The sequence below is a fragment of the Balaenoptera acutorostrata genome, chromosome 17 (assembly GCF_949987535.1).
Source record: "Balaenoptera acutorostrata chromosome 17, mBalAcu1.1, whole genome shotgun sequence".
In the NCBI taxonomy this organism is placed as follows: Eukaryota; Metazoa; Chordata; class Mammalia; order Artiodactyla; family Balaenopteridae; genus Balaenoptera; species Balaenoptera acutorostrata.
Genome location: NC_080080.1, coordinates 19,786,727 through 19,811,873, shown reverse-complemented (window position 1 = coordinate 19,811,873; position 25,147 = coordinate 19,786,727). Strand labels below are relative to the sequence as shown.

Genomic DNA, 25,147 nt, shown 5'->3' with positions numbered 1-25,147 from the left:
AGATTAATCCTTTGTCAGTTTGTCTTTCTCTTTCTGACTTACTTCGCTTAGTATGATAATCTCTAGGTCCATCCATGTTGCTACAAATGGCATTATTTTATTGTTTTTTATGGCTGAGTAGTATTCCATTATATATATATGTACCACATCTTCTTTATCTATTCATCTGTTGATGGACATTTAGGTTGTTTCCATGTCTTGGCTATTATGAATAGTGCTGCTATGAACATAGGGGTGCATGTATCTTTTTGAGTTATAGTTATGTCCAGATGTATGCCCTGGAGTGTATCACATGATAATTCTATTTTTAGTTGTCTGAGGAACCACCATACTGTTCTCCATAATGGCTGCACCCACTTACATTCCTATCAATAGTGTAGGAGGGTTCCCATTTCTCCACATCCTCTCTGCATTTCAACTTTAAATTAGTTTTATTCAAGAGCCACTGATATTCCAGTATGTGCTTTATTATCACTGAAATTGCTTTGGGTAATTTTTGTTGTTGCTGGCAAATTCTTTGAGCTCAGTTCATTTTTTTATTTATGTAACAAATTTTTATTCGACATCTACTATCTTTCAGGTGCTCATGGTATGGGGTTGACCAGGCAGTTCTTGTCCCCTAAGAACTGCTGTTTTGTGGGAAAGATCAGTACTTAGGTAATTGCTACACAGTGTTAATTTTTTTTTTTTTTTTTTTTTTTGCTGCGATAGGAATAAGCACTGGGTAATATAGACACCCATGGTGAAGAGGACAGTTTGGTTTAGTCTTAGGAGATTCCAGGGAGGCTTCCTGGAAGAAGTGACTTCCAAACTAGGTTGTAAAGCACAAGTAGAAACTTAAAGGTAAACAGGGAGAAGGAGAAAAATATTGCAGGTAGAGTGAATACCATTTACAAAGATGCAGAGAGAACATGGGATACTATTGGAAGCTAAAAAAGTTTAGTTTGACTTCAGGCTAGTGGGCGAGGAGTGAAGAAGTGACTGATGGGGCCACACAGAATGATAAAGATAGATCATGACGGTTTATCTGTCATATTAGAAGTCTGGATTTTATCCTTAGGGCACCAGTGTGGGGAGGAGGAGATGCGGGATCACTGAGGGTTATAACCAAGGGAATAACATCAGAATTTAATTTTAGAACAACTTTTTGTAGTGGAAAGTTATCTTCCTCAATCCCCCCTCCCTTTGAAAACCCACCCTAAATAGCACATTATGTAAGTAAAGTCAGTAGAATTGCTTTGCAAACACATCTTCAAGTCGTTTCCTCCATCTCTCCATCCTGGCCACTGCACATGGATACATACACATTTCCCACCAGACTGTCATCTCCTCCTAGAAGAAAACTTCATGGACCACTGAAACAAAGTCAAGGCACCACAAACAGAAATGGACCAGGATTTTTAAAAGCAAGAAGTTACTTTAGTTCAAAATGGAAAATGTCCCACAGTCCTGTCCTACTGGGAATTTCCAGCTGGAAATTGCTTCTAAAAGGTACCAACAATTTAATTATACCACATTCCCCGGCGAATCCCCAGCCTTGTGTCAGTCTATCTCTCCTGCTTCTCATTCCCTTTCAAGCTGTGTGAACCACTGGCCTTTACCTGTTCTCATCATTCCTTGTCACCTGCCCCAGCTGAAAGTAAATGTGGAAGATCATTATTGAAAAGAAGAAAGAGGTAGTGGTATTTATGGAACACCTGTCCAAGACATGTTAATTATTTCCTGATATCTTCACTACATTCATTTTGTTCTTATAGCAACCCTGTGAGGCAGGTAAAATCCCTATTCTGCACGTAAGAAACTGGGATTCATTTCTCCTTTCACTGTTGCAGGCACCAGGGCACTGGGCTAGAAGTTCAAGGTTACAGGACATGGTCGGGGAGGGATTTCAGGTCAGATTCTTTCAGCTGGTGCCTTTCGAACTACATCATAAACAGGGCTTGGCCCCTGTTATCGAGGGGCCAGTACTCACACAGCTTGCCAAGTTTCTGTTTCCCTGATTTTCCTTCCCTGTGGCATTCTCAGTTTATGACTGCCTGCCCACTCAGCCTTTGGAGTCCTCTTATTACTTTGCCCTTGGGTGTCTGTAGCCTCCTGATTCCTGACTGCTCACCCAGGTATGCTCCATTTCTTCTTCGGATTGTGCCCAGCTCTGGGCTACTCATGCTCCAGTGTCCCAGCTTCACTCTGTCCCCGCCAAACCCCGATCTGTCAAGCACCGCCCGGAACCGGCAGAACCCAGTTTCCTCCCAGTTGCCAAGAGCCTGTAGGGCTCTCCTATCCAAGGCCTGGCAGTCCTTTTTATCATACCCTTAACAAGAGACATCTTCAGAAACTGCTCTGTTTACTACAGCTCCTACCATCAGGCATGTAAAAAGATATGGCCTTAGTTTTCCAAATTAAGTCATAAAGAGTTTCATGATGTGATACTAATGCTCTTTGTTTTGATTAAGGACTTTGGATTCGATTAGACCCAGTTATTTCTTACAAACTGAATACACAGACAGTAAAATCTGATTTATGAGTAAATTCGGTCCAAGAATATAGATACAGAATCACAAGGCTATGAGATTTCTGAATGGCCTTTTAGCCTGCTTTTTATCTTCAGGTAGGAACACGGCTAAGGTTTATGGAGGGTGAGGGGTGAGGGAGGGAGGGAGGGAGAGAGAGAATACAAATCACAGTTTTACAAAAAACTTCAGGGGATCATCTATTTAGGACATCCGTCACCTCAGGCCATTCATACCTGAGATTTAAGAAACCAGATTTAAGAAAGACAGTCTTGGGGCTTCCCTGGTGGCGCAGTGGTTGAGAATCTGCCTGCCAATGCAGGGGACACGGGTTCGAGCCCTGGTCTGGGAAGATCCCACATGCCGCGGAGCAACTGGGCCCGTGAGCTATAACTACTGAGCCTGCGCGTCTGGAGCCTGTGCTCCGCAACAAGAGAGGCCACGACAGTGAGAGGCCCGCGCACCGCGATGAAGAGTGGCCCCCACTCGCCGCAACTAGAGAAAGCCCTCGCACAGAAATGAAGACCCAACACAGCTAAAAATAAATTAATTAATTAAAAAAAAAGAAAGAAAGAAAGAAAGAAAGAGAGTCTTAGCTACAAAGAAAACAGGGTTTGAATAATTTTTATAAAGGGAGAGAGTCTTTCCAGTGGCAGTTTCCCAATGTGTAAAATTAGGTATGTAATGGCCCAAACTACAGGGCATAGTTCTGGTTCACTATTTTTTTTAAAGATGGATAACTTTTTAACGAATAATAATGTGTTTTCTGATCCAAGGTAAGATATTAATGATCAAATCTCATGCTTCAGGCCACAGAATAATTACTGAAGAGAACAGAGTTCCTTTGCCTGTGTTTAAACAAGACAGACAGAGAGAGAGAGAGAGCCACAATGCATACTGTATAAACACATCTTCCCTCCCTGGAGCCCTCACTGAGCCACTCCAATTTCCCAACCATGGTGCCCTGACTTTGAAACAGAGGTGATATAGCGTTAGCCGCAGTATACAAAGCTCTGATTTTTTTTGCCAGTCCTTTCAAAGTCTTTCTTTTATTTGCCAAGATTAACCTCCTCCCTCTAATTAAAACAAAAGCATTGTTTTGCTAGTTAATATAAAGAAAATAACACAATACCTATGTTAGTACATGACTTTTTTAGGTAATGGAAGTCTGGTACAGAGGCTTTTGTTTAAAATTGGTTGTAATGAACACACAGCAGTGCAGGCACTTTGTCAGGTGGCATTACTTGGAACCCATGTTTAACTTAGATTTGTTATAGTAATCATGGTAATCCAATACATAGTAAGTTCATTTGGGGTTTTTTTCTCCTTAATATTGCATTGAAACTAAAATACTAAAGCAAAACAACAAACACAAACACTGTAGTATCAGGATTTGAATTGGACAAACCTGGATATAGGTAAAGGTTTTGTCAATTATTAGCTGAATGGCGTCAAACAAGTAATTTAATCTGAGTTTCTGTTGGAGAGATTAAAATACGAAATATAAAAAAGTAAAAATAATGATATTGACTTCCCAGGGTTAAGGTCAAGAAATAGGCAGTGTCCAGCATATAAATTTTTTTTTTAGCAAATGACAGTTTATCCTTATTTACTAGTTCTATGTTTTTCTCATACTTGCACTTGGATTTAGGAATTTTAAAAAAGCCTACATTATTTCCACCTAAAATACATATTTTTGTGGGTAGTATATCCAGTAAGGCTCCTATTTGTAGCCTCAATATAGAAATTCCAGAATGGGTCTGCTTATCATTATGCAGTTACTTAAAAAGGAAACATTCTTATGCCACTGAAATTGGACCCCTTGACTGAAAGTAAGGCTTCTAGGCCCTTGCTGTTCAAACTGAGGTCAGAAGATCAGCAGCAATACCAGTACTTAGGAGCTTGTCAAAAATTTAGAATCTCGGACATTATCCAGACTACTGAATCAGAAAATGCATTGAGAAGGATTGCTCTAGTAAAATGGTTCTCAGACGTTAGCATGTACCTGAGTACCTGTTAAAACGCAGATCGCTGGGCCTCAATCCCGCAGTTTCTGATTCAGTAGGTCTAGAGTGGGCCTAAGATTTTGCATTACGAATAAGATGATGCCCATGTTGCTAGTGCAAGGGAGCACACTATGATAATGATGAGGGCATTCAGCGGAGACTCCAGAAGGGTCACATTTGAGTTGTAAGATTAAAGTAGGACTAGAGTAAAGGCTACTCTAGACTCACTCTAGCAAGACTTATGAATATCCCTGAAAAGTAACAAGTCCATCCACAATTAACAGAATTACCTGTCACAAAACAAAGGAAAAAAACAAAATCTAGACGACGATATAACATTGACAATGTCCACCACCCAGGCAAAAATTACTAGCCATACCAAGAAGCAGAAAAATATAACCCATAAGCTGGCGTCTCTCAACCGAAACAAACACAGAAATGAAAAAGATGATGAAATTAACAGAGAAGGGTATTACAATAGCTATTGTAGATATGTTCAGTATGCTCAAGGACTAAAGGAAAAAACATAAACGTAAAAGAAGAAAAATGGGAAATATATTAAAGAACTAAGTGGAATTTCTAGAGATGAAAGATACAAATGAGAAATTCACCAAAACCCAAGAGAATTAAAAATATATATCCACGTTAAAACCTGTCTACAAATGTTCATAGGAACATTATTCATAATAGACAAAAAGTGGAAACAACTCAAATGTTTATCCCCTTATGAATAAATACACAGTATGTGGTGTATTTCCATATAATGGAATAGTATCCAGTGATACAAACAAACGAAGTACTAATACTATATGCTACCACATGACTGAAGCTTGAAGATATTATGTTAAATTAAAGATGTCAGTTGCAAAGTCCATATTGATGATTCCATTTTTCTGCAATATCCAGAATAGGGAAATATATAGAGACAAGAAAATAGATCAGTGGTTGTCTTGGGCTGGGCAGGGAGGCTTGGGGCATGTGGAGGATGATAGCTTATGGGAATTCTTTTTGAGGCAATGAAAATGGTCTAAAAGTGATTGCAGTGATGACTGAATCATTGCACTATATACTTTAAGTAGGTAAAATGTGTGATATATGATTTATATATTAAGAAAGCTGTTATATTAAAATAGAAAAAAAGAAAAAAGTTAGCATTAGATTTCATACCTAGATGGTAGTTAGTGACCTTGGCTTGAACAATTTCAATCTGAGTTGGGAAAAAGCCAAAAAAAGGAAAGTGGTAATGTGTAAACAATGTGTATAGATCACTCTTTTTAAAAAAGTCAGCTGTAAGGAGAAAAAAAAAACAAACCACAATATAATTTAGAGGTGTTTGTGCTAAAGGGAATGAGATGATAGAAGGTGAAAGAAAGAGAAAGATACAAAAGAATGTGTGTGGGAAAAAATTGACTGAGCAAGGTGTGAGAGGAGATGGGACTAGAGAAATAAAAGCGATTATCCTTCCATGTGAGATCACCAGTCTTCAGCTGATATGGGAAGGAAGAAATAAAAAACAAATGCTCTGCCCTTGCGTTTCTCACAATCTAGGGGCAGCAGTTGGGCTGTCGGGCTGAGAAGACATTGTTCAGAGATCCCTACACCTCTCTAGCACTGTAGTACTACCCATCCTGACACCTGGTGTGGTGGCGGTGGTGGTGGAGGTGTGTGTGTGTGTGTGTCTGTGTGTGTGTTCGTCTGTCTGTTTGCGTGTGGTGGGGGAAGACCACCCTCCTCAATCCGGTTCTACTGAGAAGAAAGTGACAATTCCCACAAGGAAATCTTCAATCTGTTTTGAAGGCACAGCGTCCATGGAGGACGCTCAAACCAAATTTAGAGATTCTAAAACAAGGCTGCAGACTCAACTGTCTACATGACCAGGCAGTTAATAATGACACTCAATGTTTATTAAGCACCTATTATGTGCAGGCACCAGTCTAAACACTTTACAAAATGTGCGCTTAGATCATAAAACATTTTTTTGAAGGGGAAGCTGAAATCTGAACTTGTAAATAAAATCTCACAATTTTTAAGCATTGGTGATTTCCCTTCAAAAGTTTACATATTTGGCAAACATGTCTATGGGCCAGTTATGGCTCATGATAAGCTAGTGTGTGACCTCTGCTTTAAAGAGACCTATAGGGACTTCCCTGGTGGTCCAGTGGCTAAGACTCCACGCTCCCAATGCAGGGGGCCCAGGTTTGATCCCTGGTCAGGGAACTAGATCCCACATGCTGCAACTAAGAGTTTGCATGCTGCAACTAAAGATCCCCATGCTGCAACTAAAGATCTTGCACATGGCAACAAGATCCCGCATGCTGCAACTAAGACCCAGCACAGCCAAATAAATACATATTAAAAAAATAATAATAATAAAGAGACCTATTGACTTCTAAGGTTTAGCTTCATACAAAATATGAAACTTGATAAGGTCAGAAGTTCGGTATGTCTACAAGTGGCATTTTTAAATGTACAGTGTAAAGGGGAAATGTACACACATTAAGAAATAAGCAGTCAATCAAATAGGCATCAAGAAGAAAATCAAGTAATACCAGCTAAAATGCAAAGAGAAGAGGAAGACATTTTGTAATAACAAACAACAGTAACAAAAACTTTGGGCTACTGTCATTGACAAGGACTTTGGGATGAGACATCATTCTCCAGCAAGGAAAAATGTGACCTAGAAGAATAAATCTCTTGCTGTAAAAATCCTGTCCCACTTACATCAGGCATGCTGTATTCAGTGAGATATTAACAAGGAGAAAATCCATCACTACGTCACAAGGTTATTGGAAAAAGAAAAAATAAAGAGCAGATATGTGTGGGCCGGATGCACCCGATACAAACAGGTGCAACCTAAATACATCACTTCTTTAGCTTAAATAATCACTTAAAACTGTATCAGACTTTCTCTTAAGCAGATACAGCCGTGAAATGTAAATGTTTGTAAAAACCTTGACCTCAAAATGGTTTAGAAATCAGTATAATTCTAATTTTTGTTACTAATAAGGGTGAATATTTTTCATCTGTTTATTAGACCTTTCATCCTTATTTTATGAATCATCTCTTCTTACCTTGTGCCATTCATCTGTTTAAAATACCATTTTGACTATCCAGAAATTTTTTAAAATGGCATCATGTAATACTAGTTAGCAAGCAGTGAAACTGGCATTCTCATCCAAGATTGGTGAGTGTACATAACACTTTGGGAAGCAATCTGATTTATGTATCAAGACAGTATCATATCTTTTACTTAATATCACTTTTAGGAATATATACTAAGAAATTCACGTGAAGCACATAAAAATATTTAATGAACAGAGGTATTCAAAATATGAAGTATTTACAATAATGCAATACTGAAAACAGCCTACAAAGCCACAATAGGCAAAGTAACCTCCCATGAGTTTTCTAAATACTGTGAGAAATGCTTATATTTTCTAAAAGAAGAAAGAAGTTCTTTAGATGCTATTATCACCACTGTGCAAATAAGCATAGGAAAGTGACTGGGAAGAAAAAATACAAGTATTGGCTGATAGGATTATGGGTGATTTTCTTTTTTTCCTCTCTACTGTGTTTTCCATATTGTCTGCAAATGAATGTGTATCATTTTTTTTTTTTACTCTTCATAAGTTTCTTTAATTCGCAAAATATACACAACATAAAATTTGCCATTTTAACAATTTTAAAATGCACAGTTAAGTATCATTAAGTATATTCACATTGTTGTACAACCATCACCACTATCCATGTCCAGAACTTTTTCATCATCCCATACTGAAAATCTGTACTCATTAAACACTAACTCCCCATTCCCTTCTTTTTTTTTTTTAAACAGCTTTATTGGAGTATAATTGCTTTACAATGGTGTGTTAGTTTCTGCTTTCTAACAAAGTGAATCAACTATACGTATACATACATCCCCATATCTCCTCCCTCTTGCGTCTCCTTCCCACCCTCCCTATCCCACCCCTCTAGGTGGTCACAAAGCACCGAGCTGATCTCCCTGTGCTATGCGGCTGCTTCCCACTAGCTATCTATTTTACATTTGGTAGTGTATATATATCCATGCCACTCTCTCACTTCATCCCAGCTTACCCTTCCCCCTCCCTGTGTCCTCAAGTCCATTCTCTACATCTGCGTCTTTATTCCTGTCCTGCCCCTAGGTTCTTCAGAACCATTTATGTGTATCATTTTTAATGAAGTATTGGATAACCAACTCCCATATAAAGATGGCTTAGTGATTGATGGATGGACGTCTGACTAATATCAATGGCAAGTGGCAAGTGGTAGGTAATAGGTTGGTTGTAGAAATTTTGTGTTAGAGGATGTATCAATTAAGGATCCTGTGTGCAATTGAGAGAAACATACTTTGACTATTTTAAACATAAAATGATTTGCTTAAAGGATACTGAGTAGCTCACTGAATCTCCAGGAGAACCCAAGAATAAAGGTAGCAAGTGATGCACCCAAAAATGACACTGAAAATCATTCTAAATCCCTGATGAAGACATCTCTGCTGCCTCCTCTGGGCTGCTTCACTGCCCTTTGCTTCACAGATAATGAAAGCTACCACCGCAGCCACTGCAAATTCAGTATTTATGCTACAGAGAGAGTCACTCTCCTCAGGATAGAGTCTGTGTGGTCTCAGCTTCATTTTAACACTAGTTCTATGTCAAAGTTGGAAATGAGTGCGTGTAATAGGTGGTACCTATGTAACTTGCTCCATCCCATCTACAAGGGAGATTAGAAAGTATCTAAGTACCACATCTTCTTTATCCATTCAACTGTCGATGGACACTTAGGTTACTTCCCTGTCCTGGCTATTGTAAATAGTGCTGCAGTGAATATTGTGGTGCATGTGTCTTTTTGAATTATGGTTTTCTCAAAGTAGATGAGTGGGATTGCTGGGTCATATGGTAGTTCTATTTTTAATTCTTTAAGGAACCTCCATACTGTTCTCCATAGTGGCCAGCGGGAACTGGCTGTATAGCCCAGGGAACTCAGCTCAGTGCTCTGTGGTGACCTTGATGGGTGGAATGGGGGGTGGGGGGGAGGGAGATCCAAGAGGGAGGGGATATAGGTATACATATAGCTGATTCACTTCGTTGTATAGCAGAAACTAACACAACATTGTAAAGCAACTATTCCCCAATTTTAAAAAAAAGAAAAGAAAGAAAGAAAGTATCTAGCATTTTTAGCTTATACAATGGGAGGTGGGCTCTTTCTCAGTGAGGGATGAAGTCCTGAAACTTAGGAAGGCGATTTCTGTACTGTTGACAAAAATGAGAACAAATGTCCACAGCAGTGATGTATCACTCAGGACTTATGAGGGAACAGCTCCATCATGGTGCCCTAGAGACCTAGCATGCATCCACAGAGGCAAAGGCTTGAACCACAGCTTATCTGAGTCTTGGCAGAAGAACATGTGATTCCCCAGGTACACGAGGGGATGAAAGGTCTCTAAGAAACAGCTCCTAGGCCATCGACCATTTGCCTTCCCATCTCCCTCCATGCCTCCTGGGTTCCTAATGAAGTGTAGGACTTTTGCTCCACCCTCCTCAGAACTGAGATGCAGAATAGAAAACTCATTAGCAGTCACCTAGAACTGGCTCTTCAGCAACAGTGTATTTCACAATGCGAGTTTCTTTCATCTGCTCCTTTTGTTTTTTTGTTTTTTTTAAATAAATTTATTTATTTTTATTTATTTATTTTTGGCTGTGTTGGGTCTTTGTTTCTGTGCGAGGGCTTTCTCTAGTTGTGGCAAGCGGGGGCCACTCTTCATCGCGGTGCGCGGGCCTCTCACTGTCGCGGCGTCTCTTGTTGCGGAGCACAGGCTCCAGACGCGCAGGCTCAGTAGTTATAGCTCACGGGCCCAGTTGCTCCGCGGCATGTGGGATCTTCCCAGACCAGGGCTCGAACCCGTGCCCGCTGCATTGGCAGGCGGATTCTCAACCACTGTGCCACTAAGGAAGCCCCCTGCTCCTTTTGTTTTGATGTCATCCTTTTTGGTGTGTGGGACAAAGACCTGGGGAGCTGACACCTTTGGCTTACTCTTTTGATTGTTCTCTGTGTAAGTAATAAACTGTCTAAATCTAAAAGTGGTTTACTATATCTTTACGTGTCATATCAGTTAGTCACCATCCTTGGCTTTCCCTTGTGTTATATGTGTGCCCAACCCAAACCTACTCAAAGAAGAGGAAATGAATTGACCCTTTTAACTGAAAACTGGATCCAAGTGTTCAAATTAAATTATGATGCATTCTCTCTCCTCATTACAGACTGTTTACCTCTGTTTGTTATTGCTTTTACACTATCTAGTGCCACAAGATGGTCCCAGGAACATCCAGGTTCACAAAATCTTTAGAGGTAATAATCCAGTGGAAACAGAATTTCTCTTTCCCAAACATTCCAATAGGGGCCAAGAGATTGAACCTCACAGGACTGATTTAAATTGTGAATGAAATATGAAGATAGGCTAAGCCTCTGCCATGTTCTTACCCTTGTAGGCAAGAATGGTATTATCCCTGCCCAAGCTACATGGACTGAGATTGGGGAAGTATAGCTCATTAAAGGAAATGTAATTGCCTATTACCAGAGGGGAAAAGGGATGCTAAAGGGATCTAGGTGGCAGGCAGCACTATTTACAATAGACAAGATATGGAAACAACCTAAATGTCCTTTGACAGCGGAATGGATAAAGAAGATGTGGTATATATATATATATATATATATGATGGAATATTACTCAGCCATAAAAAAGAATGAAATAATGCCATTTGCAGCAACATGGATGGACCTAGAGATTATCATACTAAGCAAACTAAATCAGAAAGAGAAAGACATGCCATATGATATCCCTTATATGCGGAATCTGAAATACAAGACAAGTCAACATGTCTATGAAACAAAAACATACTCACAGTTATAGAGAACAGACTTGTGGTTGCCAAGGGGTGGGGGGGCGAGGGGAGGGAAGGATTGGGAGTTTGGGATTAGCAGAGCAAACTATTATATATAGGATGGATAAACAACAAGGTCTTACTGTATAGCACAGGGAGCTATATTCAATATTCTGTGAAAAACAATAATGGAAAAGAATATGAGAAAGAGTATATACGTATATATGTATAACTGAGTCACTTTGCTGTACAGAAGTTAACACAACATTGTAAATCAACTATACTTCAATAAAATTTTTAAAAAAAGGATCTAGGTGGCAGAAAATTATGATGGTCTAGTCATAGCTTCCCTGATGATGGAAATCAAATCCTGCTTTTTGTTGCTGGTTTTGGTCTCTGTGCCAGGGACCGCATATCTGATTGGGCAATCGTGGATCACATGGTCACTCCTTAGCCAAGGAACATTAACCTTTGTATCAATGAGAGAAAGGCAGTTCCTGAAAAGCAAAATTAGGCTGCTGGTACCAGGAGGAGGGACAAAGGATGCTGAATGGTCCTGCAAAGACCTAGGTAGTAAGGTGCTCAGGTAGAATCTGTCTCTGCCACAGCTGTCCGGGATCCCCATACCTAGGGTGATGTATGTAAAACAGTGCTGCACAACCTCTTCACAGCCTATTTTCAAACACTTCTCTTTGCATTGAAAGGATTAAAAGGCACAAACCAAGGTTAAAGTGTCCAGCAATCATTACAACGCAAGCACTTCGACAGGATCAGAGGTACCACACACTTTCCTGGCCTGTCCCTCCGACCCCGGCCCCCATCTAGGTGAGACTGCTTACTTCCCCGAGAGAGTGCCCTTTTATTCTCACAAGATAAAGTTGACTTTTGTCCCAGTACAGAAACTTTCTGTGGGTTTAATCCTATGCTACACCTCCTCCCTCTTACTCACAGCTCTTCATCAAATCCCACGACCCTCTCAACCCAAGGTTCCATTTGGCAGAATTGCTAAGACAATGACATTAGGCAATGATTCCTTGTATTCTTTGTGTGTATTATGTGTAGGTGCTGCCCCAAGACTTCACGTGTATTATCTCATTTACTGCACAATGTGGGATTTTGTGCTGGTCAATTTTAGCTAAGCTGGAACTTCATTTCCTAGAGTCCTTTACTTATATAGTTCCAGGTCAAGATTGGCCACAAGAAAGATTTGGGTGAGATTTGGTGAGGTCCAAGTGAAGCGGCAGCCACTGTGCGCTGTCATCGTTGATTAGAGGTGATGAGCGGCAGAGGCAGAGGTGCTGGTGGATTCCAGGCTATTCTTGATTTTTCCTCTTCCATGCCAGCTCTCCATCCCAACTGCTGGCCCTGCTGACCAAAGGGGACCACAGGCTAGGGTTGCCAGATTTAGCAAACAAAAATACAGGGACGTTGAGCTAAATTTGGATTTCATATAAGCAGCAATTTTTTTTAAAAGGTTTAAGTATTGATATGTCCCATACAATATTTGGGACATACTTATACCAAAAAATTATTTGTTGCTTATCTGAAATTCAAATTTCACTGGGCATCCTGCAGTTTATCTGGTAAACTGTCATAGGCCTACGTCAGGGGTCATTCCTAGAACTCATAGAGGCTGCAGCCACAAAGAGCCAGCAACCTCCCACAGGCTTTTACCAGCTGGAGGTGCCCAGTTTCTGGAAAACTCCTCCTCTTTCACCCAGGCGAGGGAAGCTGGTTAACAACTTTTTTTCTGATCTTTTCTGACCTTTATTCCCCTGATTCTTCCCACGGTGTGTAAGAGTTCCTACAATGCAGTCTTTATTCCATAGCACTCACTGGTATCTACTCCCTGATTAAATGCTAACACTCATTCTGACATTAGGAGGAAGGTGCTATTATTATTCCTTTTCAACAGGAAGAGAAACTGTGACATGACACAAAGAGGTAAAGGTACTTGCCCAAAGTCACACACCTGCTAAGCGGTGGAACTGGGATTTAAACCCAGGCATTTTGATTGAATAGCTGCCTTAATTACCATCATTTATGGTCATAGCAGAATTTATATATAGAGAGAAGTATTATATAATTTCCTTAAAGGTATATATATAGACAGATACAATTTATATTATGTATATTTAGTATATATAATATATACATACAAAATATAGAATATATAGCCTATATGACAGATAGCATGCATTTCAAATATTATATTTCACATGCATACAAACTATGTAACTAATTAGATATAGATATAGATATTCAGCTTATATATAGAATTTAGCACCAAAACTTCACAGAAACTGATTTTTCAACTCTTCTCACTGGTGGATATCAAAATGCCACCTGTGTGTAATTGAAAACATACATACACATGTACATACTGTCAACTGTATACATTTGGTATTTTGACATCCATTAGTAACAACAGTTGAAAAACCAGTTTCTATAAAATTGTAGAGCTACACTGTCATTTAAACAAAAAGGAATGAGTGAAACTGCTTTTTTGGGTAATACTGGTGACTACTGGTGACTCCAAAAAAGAAAGAAAAAGACTGAGCTCATTAATGTTCACATGAGGATGCACTGGAATTGAGGTTAATAAGTACTTGGCGTGGGAGGATCCCTGAGACAGTTTAAGGCTGTGAAACAAATTCAGTGTTTAGAAGAAAATGATAGATAATTCTACTTAATGAGTACACAGTAGACTAATTATTGTAATGAAATATGTTTAATTAAAAAGAAGTCTGCTTTCTAATAATTATACTGACTGTACATCTGTTTGGAAAGCCACAAAGATTGGTAAAGACAATACACATAAAGGTTGCAGGGAAAGTTTACACAAGGAGGGTAAATAAGTGTGTTTATAACTGTCGTTTAAAGTTAGCATTCTATATAGCACTCCCAGGCTCTTTTAATATACTTTAAGGCAATGCTCAGTTGAACAGAGAAAAGGGTACTTGGAAATAAAAGAAAGTTGTACAAATATCATTTTAATACAATTTAATATGACTTTGGAGAAAATACATTTTCATACACATTTGTAGAAAAGTGTGAAGTTCTAAGACGTTTCATTCAGGATATTGGTGTTAAAATCCATTCATGGAATCGAAAGATCAATCAAGCCCTTATAGCTCCAATTTGTGGTGGGACTTAGGAATAAGGTATAAAGCACATTTTCATGCCTACTTCAGTCCCAGCACTACTGATGGCTCAGTGGACAGAGTGCACTTACCTAAAGCAGCTGGAGGAGCGTAGAACTGGGAGTTTTGATCCAGGGCTACAAAAATGTGACCCCTTCCGCCTCTGATTCCTGTGAGTATATAATAGTGTGCATGTGAGTGTTGGAGTATGGGTAGTGTTATCAGACATAGCTTCAAGAAAATTTTAATCTGGAGGATAATCCATCATGACTCGTTTCCTGGGCATTTTCTGCCCTTGAGCCATCCACTTCTCTTGCCTCTTCCTGAATGGTGGGATAGAAGCAGTATTGTTCTGGAAGCAGTGGTGTGCTGGGGCCAGCCTATACCTGCTCATCAGAGCTGACTGCCAATTTTTAAAGAAACTTGCAGGCTGCTTATTACATATAGCCATAATTAAAATTTAACTTATATAAACTTACAGGTAGATAAATTATACTAGAAATACAGATAACAAATACTCAACAATTCCTAATTATTTTGCTATTTTTTATTATCTATGCTCTTGAGGTTACCTCCACCTATCATACCTGTACCGTGAATGTACAATCTGCTGCTGCACACCTCTTTATAACTCCACTTTCAGTGATTTCACACTAGTAATTTGAAATTGACCCCTGCAGAAATATCTGCACCATGGAAATCAGCATGTGCTACAAATCAGAGCTCCCCTCTGCCCTGGATGGTTGTTAAACACTTACCAGCGCACTGGCTAGAGGCCATTCTGGGAACTAAGTCATGCTGAAAAAAGCCTGCATTTGGAGGGTGGCACTTGAGCTCCGGCTGCTGTGTGGAGCAGAAGAAAATGATAACAGGTGAGTCTAAAGAACTGGGTGGGTGGTGAAACCACAGAAAAATGATTGAACTAAGTAGATTAGCAGGTTTTATAAGGTGGATCCTAGGCATAGACAGGGAAGAGGCATTAAAAGGCAGGGAACAGTATCTCCACATTTACCCTACATCATTTCGAACAAAACCCTATTTTTCTGAAATTCTCTCTTCTTTATCTATTCAAAGCTCTTAAACCTTCGGTGTTTGACCTCACATTAAAAAAGAAAGAAGCCAGATTAAAACAATTTACATGAAGGTATAATTAACATTCTTTAATACTAGAGCAGATGTTACACACACACACTCATGCATACACACCTCTGTACTCACACACACCCCACAAACATGTCAGCTAGAAAGGATTCACTGGGAAAAACTATTGGATATAGAATTAGTGGCATATATGTAGGTTCCCAGTTGTTTATTCATTGCAACAAGCCCAGGTATGACTCAGACGACCCTAAACCTTGAGCCGTGAACTTGTAAGCTGTGTGAATAGCACTGGCTTTTATACATTTTTAACTTTTAAACACTGATTCTTCCCTGGTATGTTTCCCCGCTGCAATGGTGCAGAAACTTAGCTTCAACTGTATCCTGCCTGTTTAGTATTTATGGGGGGTGGGAAACAGTCTCTGCTGTTATAGGATACACCAAACTAGCAGTAAGAGTTTCAACATCAGGTTTATGCCTGGGAAAGCATCAGTCAGTCCTTCAACCAAAGGTTAAAGCCCAAGCCTTGCATTTGACTAGGATTGCTCACCCTAAGAACTGAGGTGTCACCAGCTACTATGGAGTTTGCAGGGGGCCAGTTCCTTTCCTGGGAGGCAAGTCTGCAGAGTACTGTTCTTAGACTCATTTATCCTTATTTCTCATTGACATGCAGCCTGGAATGTAAGAGATTCTGGGAATGTAAAAGATGAGTTCATCAACACATTAATTAGTCTCTATTATATGGAAATTCAAGGGTTTTTTTTTTTAAAGAAGAAAGGTCTTCTGCTGCCTATTTCTTAGTCATTTTAGAATATCTCATCCTCCTACCAGAGCAATTATTAGCAAATTAATACCCTTTTATGAACACCTAGAACAAGAATAAAAGATTTTTTCCCCCAAGTGCCAACTTCTGATTTATCACTGATGTCTGTCATGGGTACTAGGTAGTAGGTAGTATAACACATGCCAAATATTTGTCATGTTACCTAACTTTTCTGTCAATTGTTTTTCCTCACTTCAAAAAAATGTATTTTTGTAGGCATCTGTTTGTGTCCTTAAAAACTGCAAGCTACAGATTTCTACTATGATCTTTCAAAAGGCTCTGCCTTCATATGTGCAATAATTAGAGGAAAATTAGCTTAATAGGCTATATCTATCCTTGGATAATTTTTTAGTTAGGTCAGATATGATTATGTCTAAGATTTGAAGAACATTGATGGTACAAATTCCCTGGGGAAAGATTTCTTTCCCACTTCCGGTGTGCTGAGGTGCTCAATGCAAAACTGGCCGTTCAAAATGGTTTTAATGGGGTTTTTTCTCTAAAATATTGGCAACCCTGCTCTCTCTTGTCTTTGTAAACATTAACCCATTTCTCTACTTTATGGACTGTAAAGTCATTTTCTATTGGAGAAATTTAAACAATTACCAAAATGAAGAACCAACATTATATATATTTATATATTTCGGGAATAATTTCTATGATGCATACATTATTACTAATGATGTTTAGTACTTATTAGCGGCTTACTATGTGTCAAGTACTACAATAAATGCTCTACGTATATCAGTCAATCTGCAGAATAATACTGCCTCCCTATAGAAGTGTAGTTAAAAACATAGAGACCAGGGACTGATGATAATAAATGACATTCTGTAAAATGTAAAATTAGAATATTTTCCCATAAGTTTAATAAATTTGTATACCATCCACCGTGCTTAGCAAAATAATTGAGCGCTCACTAAATATTTATTAGAACATCATATTTGTGAGCATTCTACAATTAGAAATCATATCTTCTATTTCATTTTACCTCACAATAACCTCAAAGGTAGATAAATACAGGAAAATAACTCACACTCTATGGATGAGGAATGAGCCTCAGGAAAGTTAATTGATTTGTCCAAGATAAGCAAGTCTTTTCACTCCAAAGTTTTCTAATTTTACTTCCCCACCCCACTGCTTGCCCATTTATTGTTGGATGGTTTCAACATTTGAGTGTCAATTTATTCTTCACCTAGAACCCTGAGTTATTTCTTTAAAGCTTGTGCTTCATAAGTTTAGTCCTGTGCTCTAACCTTGCACTGTCCTTATAGAGTTATTAGGATAAAGTTCATAGACTTAAGCATGGCCTAGAAGGCCCTGGAAAGAAACCAGACCTTTCCCTAACTCCCTGGCTTCATCTCAAAGTCCGTGGATTTCACTCAGTTTCTGAACCCCCAACTCCTTCTTGAAGGAGGGTCTTCACATACGCTCTTCCCTTTGTTTCTAACAACATTTTTCTCCTCCACCCTTAGGTCAAGCCAGCTTTTATTCATCTTTCAGGTTTATGATTAAGTCACTTACTCATCAAAGATTTCCCCAGCTTCCCACATTAGAAGACTCTCTGTAATTTACTTGCATACACTCAACATATAAAGAAAACATTTGTCAAGGTCTTTTGGGCTGTGCTGTAGATGAACCAATGCCCTATTTGGTCAATTTCCTGAAGTATGAGTTATAGTGAGAGAGAGAGCCCACCTCCCATGATGGAACCCTCACGATCTTAGATTTCCTTTCAGCTAGAGGGCAGATGAATGGACTAGGTTTAGCAAATTATATACACCTGCTTCCAGGTTCAGACGAGAAGCTAGTAACTCAAAGAAGCATAAACAAAAGAGGATTTATTCCAAAGTGGCGAGGGTGGCTATGCTGACATCCAGTTTTGAGGGATCACAGAGGCATCAGTAGCGTCAGTGCTGATGGTAGAATCCTTGATCCAGTTCTGCCAATGTAAGGCGTGCCAAGTCATGGATCCCAGCGATTAATGGAGTCGCAAGTAGTGCCCTCACTGGACTAGGTCTGCAGCTTAATTTGGGGCATGGCTTTGGCTATGCATCCACCTTTATTCCCATTCACTTTCTGAGAGTGGTTTTCCAAACTTCCTGCCAGATCTATAAACTATCACATCTTTTCAATAAATTATATTTCTGTTTAAGTCAACCAGGTTCATTTTCTGCTGCTTGCAACTTAGGACCCTGAAGAAACATTCTTGTTCTTTATAGATTTAAAATAAATACTTATTTCAGTGATGTCTGCCTCCTCCACTGAACTCTAAGTTTGAAGAAGACTTGTATTCCATCTATTGTATGTGCCACTGTATCTCTAGTGCCTAGCATGGGTTGGTCACATAGTAAATAGAAAATAAATTTGCTGAATGAAAGAGTGAATTAACATGTGCAAAGCACTGTGTCTAAATGATAGAGAGGGTAGGAGACAATAAGGCATACAAAGGAAAATCACAAACATGATCCTCAATATGAAAGATATGTTTATAATGAATTAATGTGTGTGCATACACAGACATCTATCTATGAATGTGCATGTGTGCATATGTATATGTATATGAACTAATGAATGACGATTACATAAGATAGAACATGAAAGATGTTGGAAAGATAGGCCAAAAGGAGAACTGAAGACATTGTGAAAGAGCTGACTTTCAGGAAGAAGCTTGAAGCATAGATTCAAAGGTTGTAGGAGGGATTATTCAAGAGACTGGACAATCGGAGGTGTGAACAAAGGCACAGAGGTTGGAATATACAGAGTTATAAGCAATTTGCCATTTACCTAGAATTTGCATCACTTATTTTTAAAACTTTGTTATACAGTGCACAAATATTTAGGAGTTTTAAGTCCTCATGATAAATTGACCCTTCTATCATTATGAAATAACCCTCTTTAGTTCTGATAACTTTTTTGGCATTGAAACCTATTTAATCTGATATTAATATAGCCCCTCAGGTTTTCTTCTGATTACTCTCACTATGGTGTGCTTATTATACAATATTATTGAAAGGCATTTTTACTGCAAATAGAATTTTAGGTTGACAGTGTTGTTTTTTTTTTTCTCCCTATCTCTTTTTTTTTCTTTTACTAGCTTACGGGTGGTGTTCTACTCTCTTCTTGCTTGCATTGCTTCCAATGAGAAGTCTGTTTCCGTTCTTTGTTTCTCTGTAGGTCATGTGTCTTTTATGCTGGTTACTTTGAAGATTTTCTCTTTTTTTAAAAAAAATTTATTTATTTTTATTTTATTTATTTTTGGCTGCGTTGGGTCTTCGTTGCGCTTGGGCTTTCTCTAGTTGCGGTGAACGGGGCTACTCTTCGTTGCAGTGCGCGGGCTTCTCGTTGTGGTGGCTTCTCTTGTTGCGGAGCATGGGTTCTAGGCACGCAAGCTTCAGTAGTTGTGGCATGTGGGCTCAATAGCTGTGGCTCTTGGTCTCTACAGCACAGGCTCAGTAGTTGTGGTGCATGGGCTTAGTTGCTCCACGGCATGTGGGATCTTCCCAGACCAGGGCTCGAACCCGTGTCCCCTGCATTGGTAGGTGGATTCTTAACCACTGCGCCACTAGGGAAGCCCTGAAGATTTTCTCTTTATTATTGCTTTTAAGAAATTTGATTGTTATTTTTTTTGTAGATTTTTTCATGTTTCTAATTCCTGGGGTTCACTGAATTTATTAGATTGAATTTATTAGAGCTGAAACTAATTACAAATATATTAAAAAATTTGAGAATATCCCACTGCTCACTATGCTGTTCATTTTTTAGTCTTTTTTTTTACTCAGTATGTTTCATTTTATTTTCTATTTCTATGTCTTCATATTAACTGAAGGTCCCTTCTGTGTCTAAACTGCTGCTAATCCTCTGCAAAGTATTTTTCATCTCAGATGAAACATCTGAGAACATCATTGTAGTTACCATATCTAGAAGTTCAGTTTGGGTCCTTTTTACATGACATGCTCAATCTCACTCTATTTTTTAAAATATGGAATACATTTATAATAACTGTTGTAATGTTCTTTCTACTAATATAATCATCTGTATCATTTCTTGGTCTGTTTATCATGGTTGATTCTTATCCTTATTATGATTCATATTTCCTGCTTCTTTGCATGCCTGGTAATTTTTAATTGGATAATTGGATAAAAATTTTAACTGGATAAAAAATTTTAATTTTTAATTTTGAACCTTATCTTATTGGGTACTGGACATTTTGTATTCCTTAATATTCTTGATTGGGCTGTGATTCAGTTGAGTTAACTGGAAATGGTTTGAGCATTTTGAGGCATTTTTTTAAAGCTTTGTAAGGCAGGACCAGAGAAACCTCTGTCTAAGGGTGATTTTGCCCCAGTACTGAGGCAATACCTTTCTGAATACTCTATCCAGCACTCCATTAATTAGGTGATTTTACACTCTGGATTGTGTAAACATGAACTATTTCTGTTCCTGTGTGAATTCCGGGGATTATTCCTCTGCTCCTTTGGAATGTGTCTTCCCTCAGATAAATTACTTTCGTCTGCTGATAAAACACTTATCTGAAGATTTAAGGGCAATTTTGCTGACCTCCTAAGCTTTCTCTGCGTGCAACTCTTTCCTCTTTAGTACTCTGTGAACTCTAGTTCCCTTCGCCCCCCTCAAATTCCCAGCTTTACCACCTCAACTCATAGAGATAGCTGCTCTTCACCAGGTCTCCCTTCCTCCCTTGCTATTTTTGATGGTAAGGGAACTTGGATATGTTCATAGAGGGGGAAAGATCGAGTATAAATTGGAAATGGAAAATCAAAGAAAGAGAAGGGAAAATTAATGGATTAATTTCCTAAAGGAAGTACAAAGGGGAAATAATGAAAAGCTGAGATGAGGCTCAACTTTGGATAGAGATAGAAACACTGCTTATGAAACAGGAAGGTAAAAGGAGAGCCATGGTGATGAAGCAGAGAAATTTAGATGCAGAGTTCATTTGGTCAGCTGATATTACTTGAGCTCCTACTATGTAACGTGAATCAATCTCATCTGCTTCCTGCGTTGTGGGAGAGGTGATGGAGGAGGGAGAGAGCAAAGTGTGATTCCCAGCACGGCTCCCCCATATCACTCTCTTTCCAAATCCTCATTCCTGAGCTTTCCGTATTCTTGATAGAAGTGAGCGGTGGGTGCCCCAACACTTGGTGTCTCCACTGAACTTTTCAATTTTGTACCCTGTTACACAACACTAGCTAAGGGATATGAGACAAGTGAAAATATAATATCAATTTAGTGAAGCAAGTGTTCTACGTGGAGTGAGCACATCAGGTTAGGGAAACACGCTGGGTGGGAGGGGACCCTACATAATCTTCAGTAGCCAGAGAAATGCTGGCATAATGAATTTGCCTTTAGGACCCAAAGGAATTATCCAGAAAACAGATATGGGGTAGGGTGGTAAGAAGAAAGCATGTTCCATTAGGGGGAAGACAATGTGTAAAGGTCTGGAGGCAGGAGAGTTATTGGAACTGTAGGTGGATTAATAGGTCTGGTGGAGGTCAGAGAGTGCGTTAGAAGCTATACCCCAGAAATACCTTGAATGCATTCCAGGGTGTTTGAAATGGATCCTGAGACAGTAGGGAATCCTAGAGGAGTTTTAAGTAGAAGTGTGACTGCAATCAACTTTGTGTTTAGAAATCATTCTGATAGCAGTGTGGAAAATACAAGAGAGGGAAACAAGACTGCTAAAGTATTCATTGTGAGAAGGAATAGCATCCTGAGATAGAGTGAGAACATGGGAATGGAGAGATCCCAATGGATATACCCTGGAGAATAAGATGGTAGGACTGCCAGACCTTATAACTGGTTAAATATGTGACTATCAAGGGAAACACCCAGACGTTTGTGTTGGATAACTGGATCGATGGTCCTGTTTTCAATGAAACAGGATTACTGTTAGATATCCTAAAACTCCTTGTAAAGTAAGAGAAAGTAGGGAAGGTTGGAATGGCTTAGGTTTGTTTTCATACATTGAACATATTGTCTACTTGTGCCAAGCACAAAGACGGGCACAGTGAAAGAAGGTATGGGCTAATAAGTGAGAAAAATAGCGGGGAGGTGTGGTGGAGGAAATTGATACCTCAGAATCCCTAAGTCAAGATTAGATAACATGAATTAATAATGGAAACAAAAGTCTTAATTATGACATTTTTTCAGCACCCCTGGGCAGTGTGAGAGTAGAATCAAAGAGCAGATGCAGATGATGGATTGAATCCATGCTGCAGAATATGGGGCAGTGTGGATAAATTTATAGTAAAGTATAAAATGGGAGGCAATATCTGGGACTATTACAAGCATCTCTAAAATGCATTCTCATAAGCACAGGAATGGATAGAAACCAGAAAAGCCAGAATGGGGTCAGTGAGAGAATTAGGAGGGAATGAAAGGCTGGAGGCCAATGGACTGAGAAAGGAAGAAGAGTTAGATGGACAGAAGATGTCAGCATTCAAGGGAATAGTGCTGGTGAAGTTCCAAGCAATAAGGTGGGTCCAGATGTGATTTCAGCTCATTGAAGGTAGCAAGTGGTTGTAAGGCAAAATTGTTGAAAGTGTCATGAATAGGAATGATGACATTCCAAAAAATGGGGTCCAAAGGAAGTCTGTGAGCAAGATAAAGGTCATGTTGAAAGTCAGTAAACCATGGAAACAGGATGGGGAAAGAGCAGAAAAGTGAAACTGTGAAGAGGAAGAGAGAGATATGGGATGAGTGCTTTTCTTTCTTTGATTCCAGAGCTGTTGCCCTCCATTAGAAGGAAATTGGTATCATCAAGAGTAAACAGGTTTTGGTAGTGGTCATGAGAGTGGAAAATCATTCTAGAGGAATGCATTTTTATCATTGTAACATTTTAAAATAATATGTTACAATAATAGGAGAGGCCTCAGCGATATTTTTTTTATTCCACTGGTCATCGTGGAAGCAGGTAGAAAGCAGGTAGAGTTGGGGATGGTGGGGGATGTATGGTGCAGCAAGGAGGGTGCCGGAAGAGACACAGTGAAGTTTTCCCCTTGGTGGTAATTTTTAAGACACAATTTTTCTGAGTCACTGAGCACTTCTGGGAACTTCAAAGTCATTGTAGGCTTATTCATTGAAATTCTGGGGGTCCATCACTATAGCTGCGCATCTTCAGGGTAAAGAACTTGAAGAGGTCTTCCTTTTGGATGTACTTTGTTTCTTGAGAGCTGTTGGGCAGGAAATAAAATAAAATAAAACAATCACGAAAGATCATTCCCTGACAATCTGGATCTAAACACAGAGAGGGTTCATTGATCAACAAATGAAATTTCCTATTAAATAAATACCACACATTAAATGTCAAGAAGTAATGATTTTTAGAGGTGGGGAAGAGATTTACACAAAACGTTTCACTCACACCCTGTTTTGTGGTATCTACCCTGATGCTGCCACCACACCTATGAGTTTCGCTTATTAAAATAATAAAGAGGTAGAATGACTAAAATCTGATGACCAATGCATACAGCTAAACACAGTTCCTCAAAGGCTAAACCTGACAGACAAGATTAGTATTCAATTTGGAGAATGTCTGGTGATGTTGCCTAATATTTTTTCCAACCTGCTCTACATGTGTATGCTGCTGTGTGTAGTTTTGCTTATTTTCAGCTGATCTTTGAGAAAATTAATCTCATCTCCTTTATTTCACTTATTAAATGTTGACGTTAAAACCAAATATAAAATGGGGATAAACTGGGGCAGGAATCCAAACCATACACAGAATCCTTAAAAAAAAAAAATCTGCCTTTTAAGCGTTTAAAAGACAAAGGCAATTCATAAGTTTCAGACAGGTGAAATCAATAAGTAAAGTTTTATGTGGAAAATATAACCTATGCAACATCATGTGTACACAAGTGTGATGTGTGCATGTGTAAAAATTAGAAAAATAGTAGTCATCATATCAGCTACCATTTGAAGAGCACTTACTATGAGTTTACTCTTTTTATGTTATGTCATGTAATTCGGATAGCCATACGGAGTAGATAACCTCAGCCCCATTTCACAGATGAGCACACCAATGGTGCGCACAGCATTTGGTTACCTGCCCGGCATACACTGCCACTAGATGTTTGAGCTGACCCATCTGACTTCAGTAGGCGACACTGTTCTAGTGGTGTTTTTAAAATCCCACAAGAGTCCCATTTTAAGCTGATCCACTCCACTTTTTGGGTGTGACTGATGACCTTGATTTCACCTTCTGAGTCACAGCTCCAAGACCAGTCTTGCAGTTAAATTGAGGGCAGTGGGGTAGGGGAGCTGTGAGAGTTGGGGGGAGGACAGGTGGAAGAGAATAGGTGGAAACCAGGGGAGGGAAAGAAGGAACAAATAAAGAGCGGAGCGGTGGAGCCGGGCGTCGAGACGCTCCAGGAGCGCTGGCCGCTGGCCGGCAAAGGGGACCAGAAGAGCAGAGCAGGAAGGACCGGGCCAGGTGGCCGCCGCACCTGTGCACGTGACCCGCGCGGGCGCCGGGGCGGAGGCGCGCTCACCTGGGCCCACGTGACGGGGCGGGGCCCCGCCTGGCAGAGGACAGCGCTGCCACGCCCCCCTCCCGGGCGGCGCGCCCGGAGCCCGCGGACCCGAGCAGCAGCGGCGGCGGCGGCGGCGGCGGCGGCGGCGGCGGCGGCGGCGGGAGCCCGGGAGGCGGAGGCAG

At 39.7% G+C, this 25,147-nt stretch overlaps 1 protein-coding gene across 1 annotated transcript in view; it reads left to right on the top strand.

The window, feature by feature from the left end:
* COLEC10 (collectin subfamily member 10) overlaps positions 1–8,724 on the top strand; it is a 237,312-nt gene extending 228,588 nt beyond the window's left edge. The window contains exon 7 of the mRNA XM_057532455.1: positions 8,680–8,724. The gene's annotated coding sequence lies outside the window, so the exon portion shown is untranslated. The remainder of the gene's footprint in view (positions 1–8,679) is intronic.
* Positions 8,725–25,147: the final 16,423 nt, after the last annotated feature.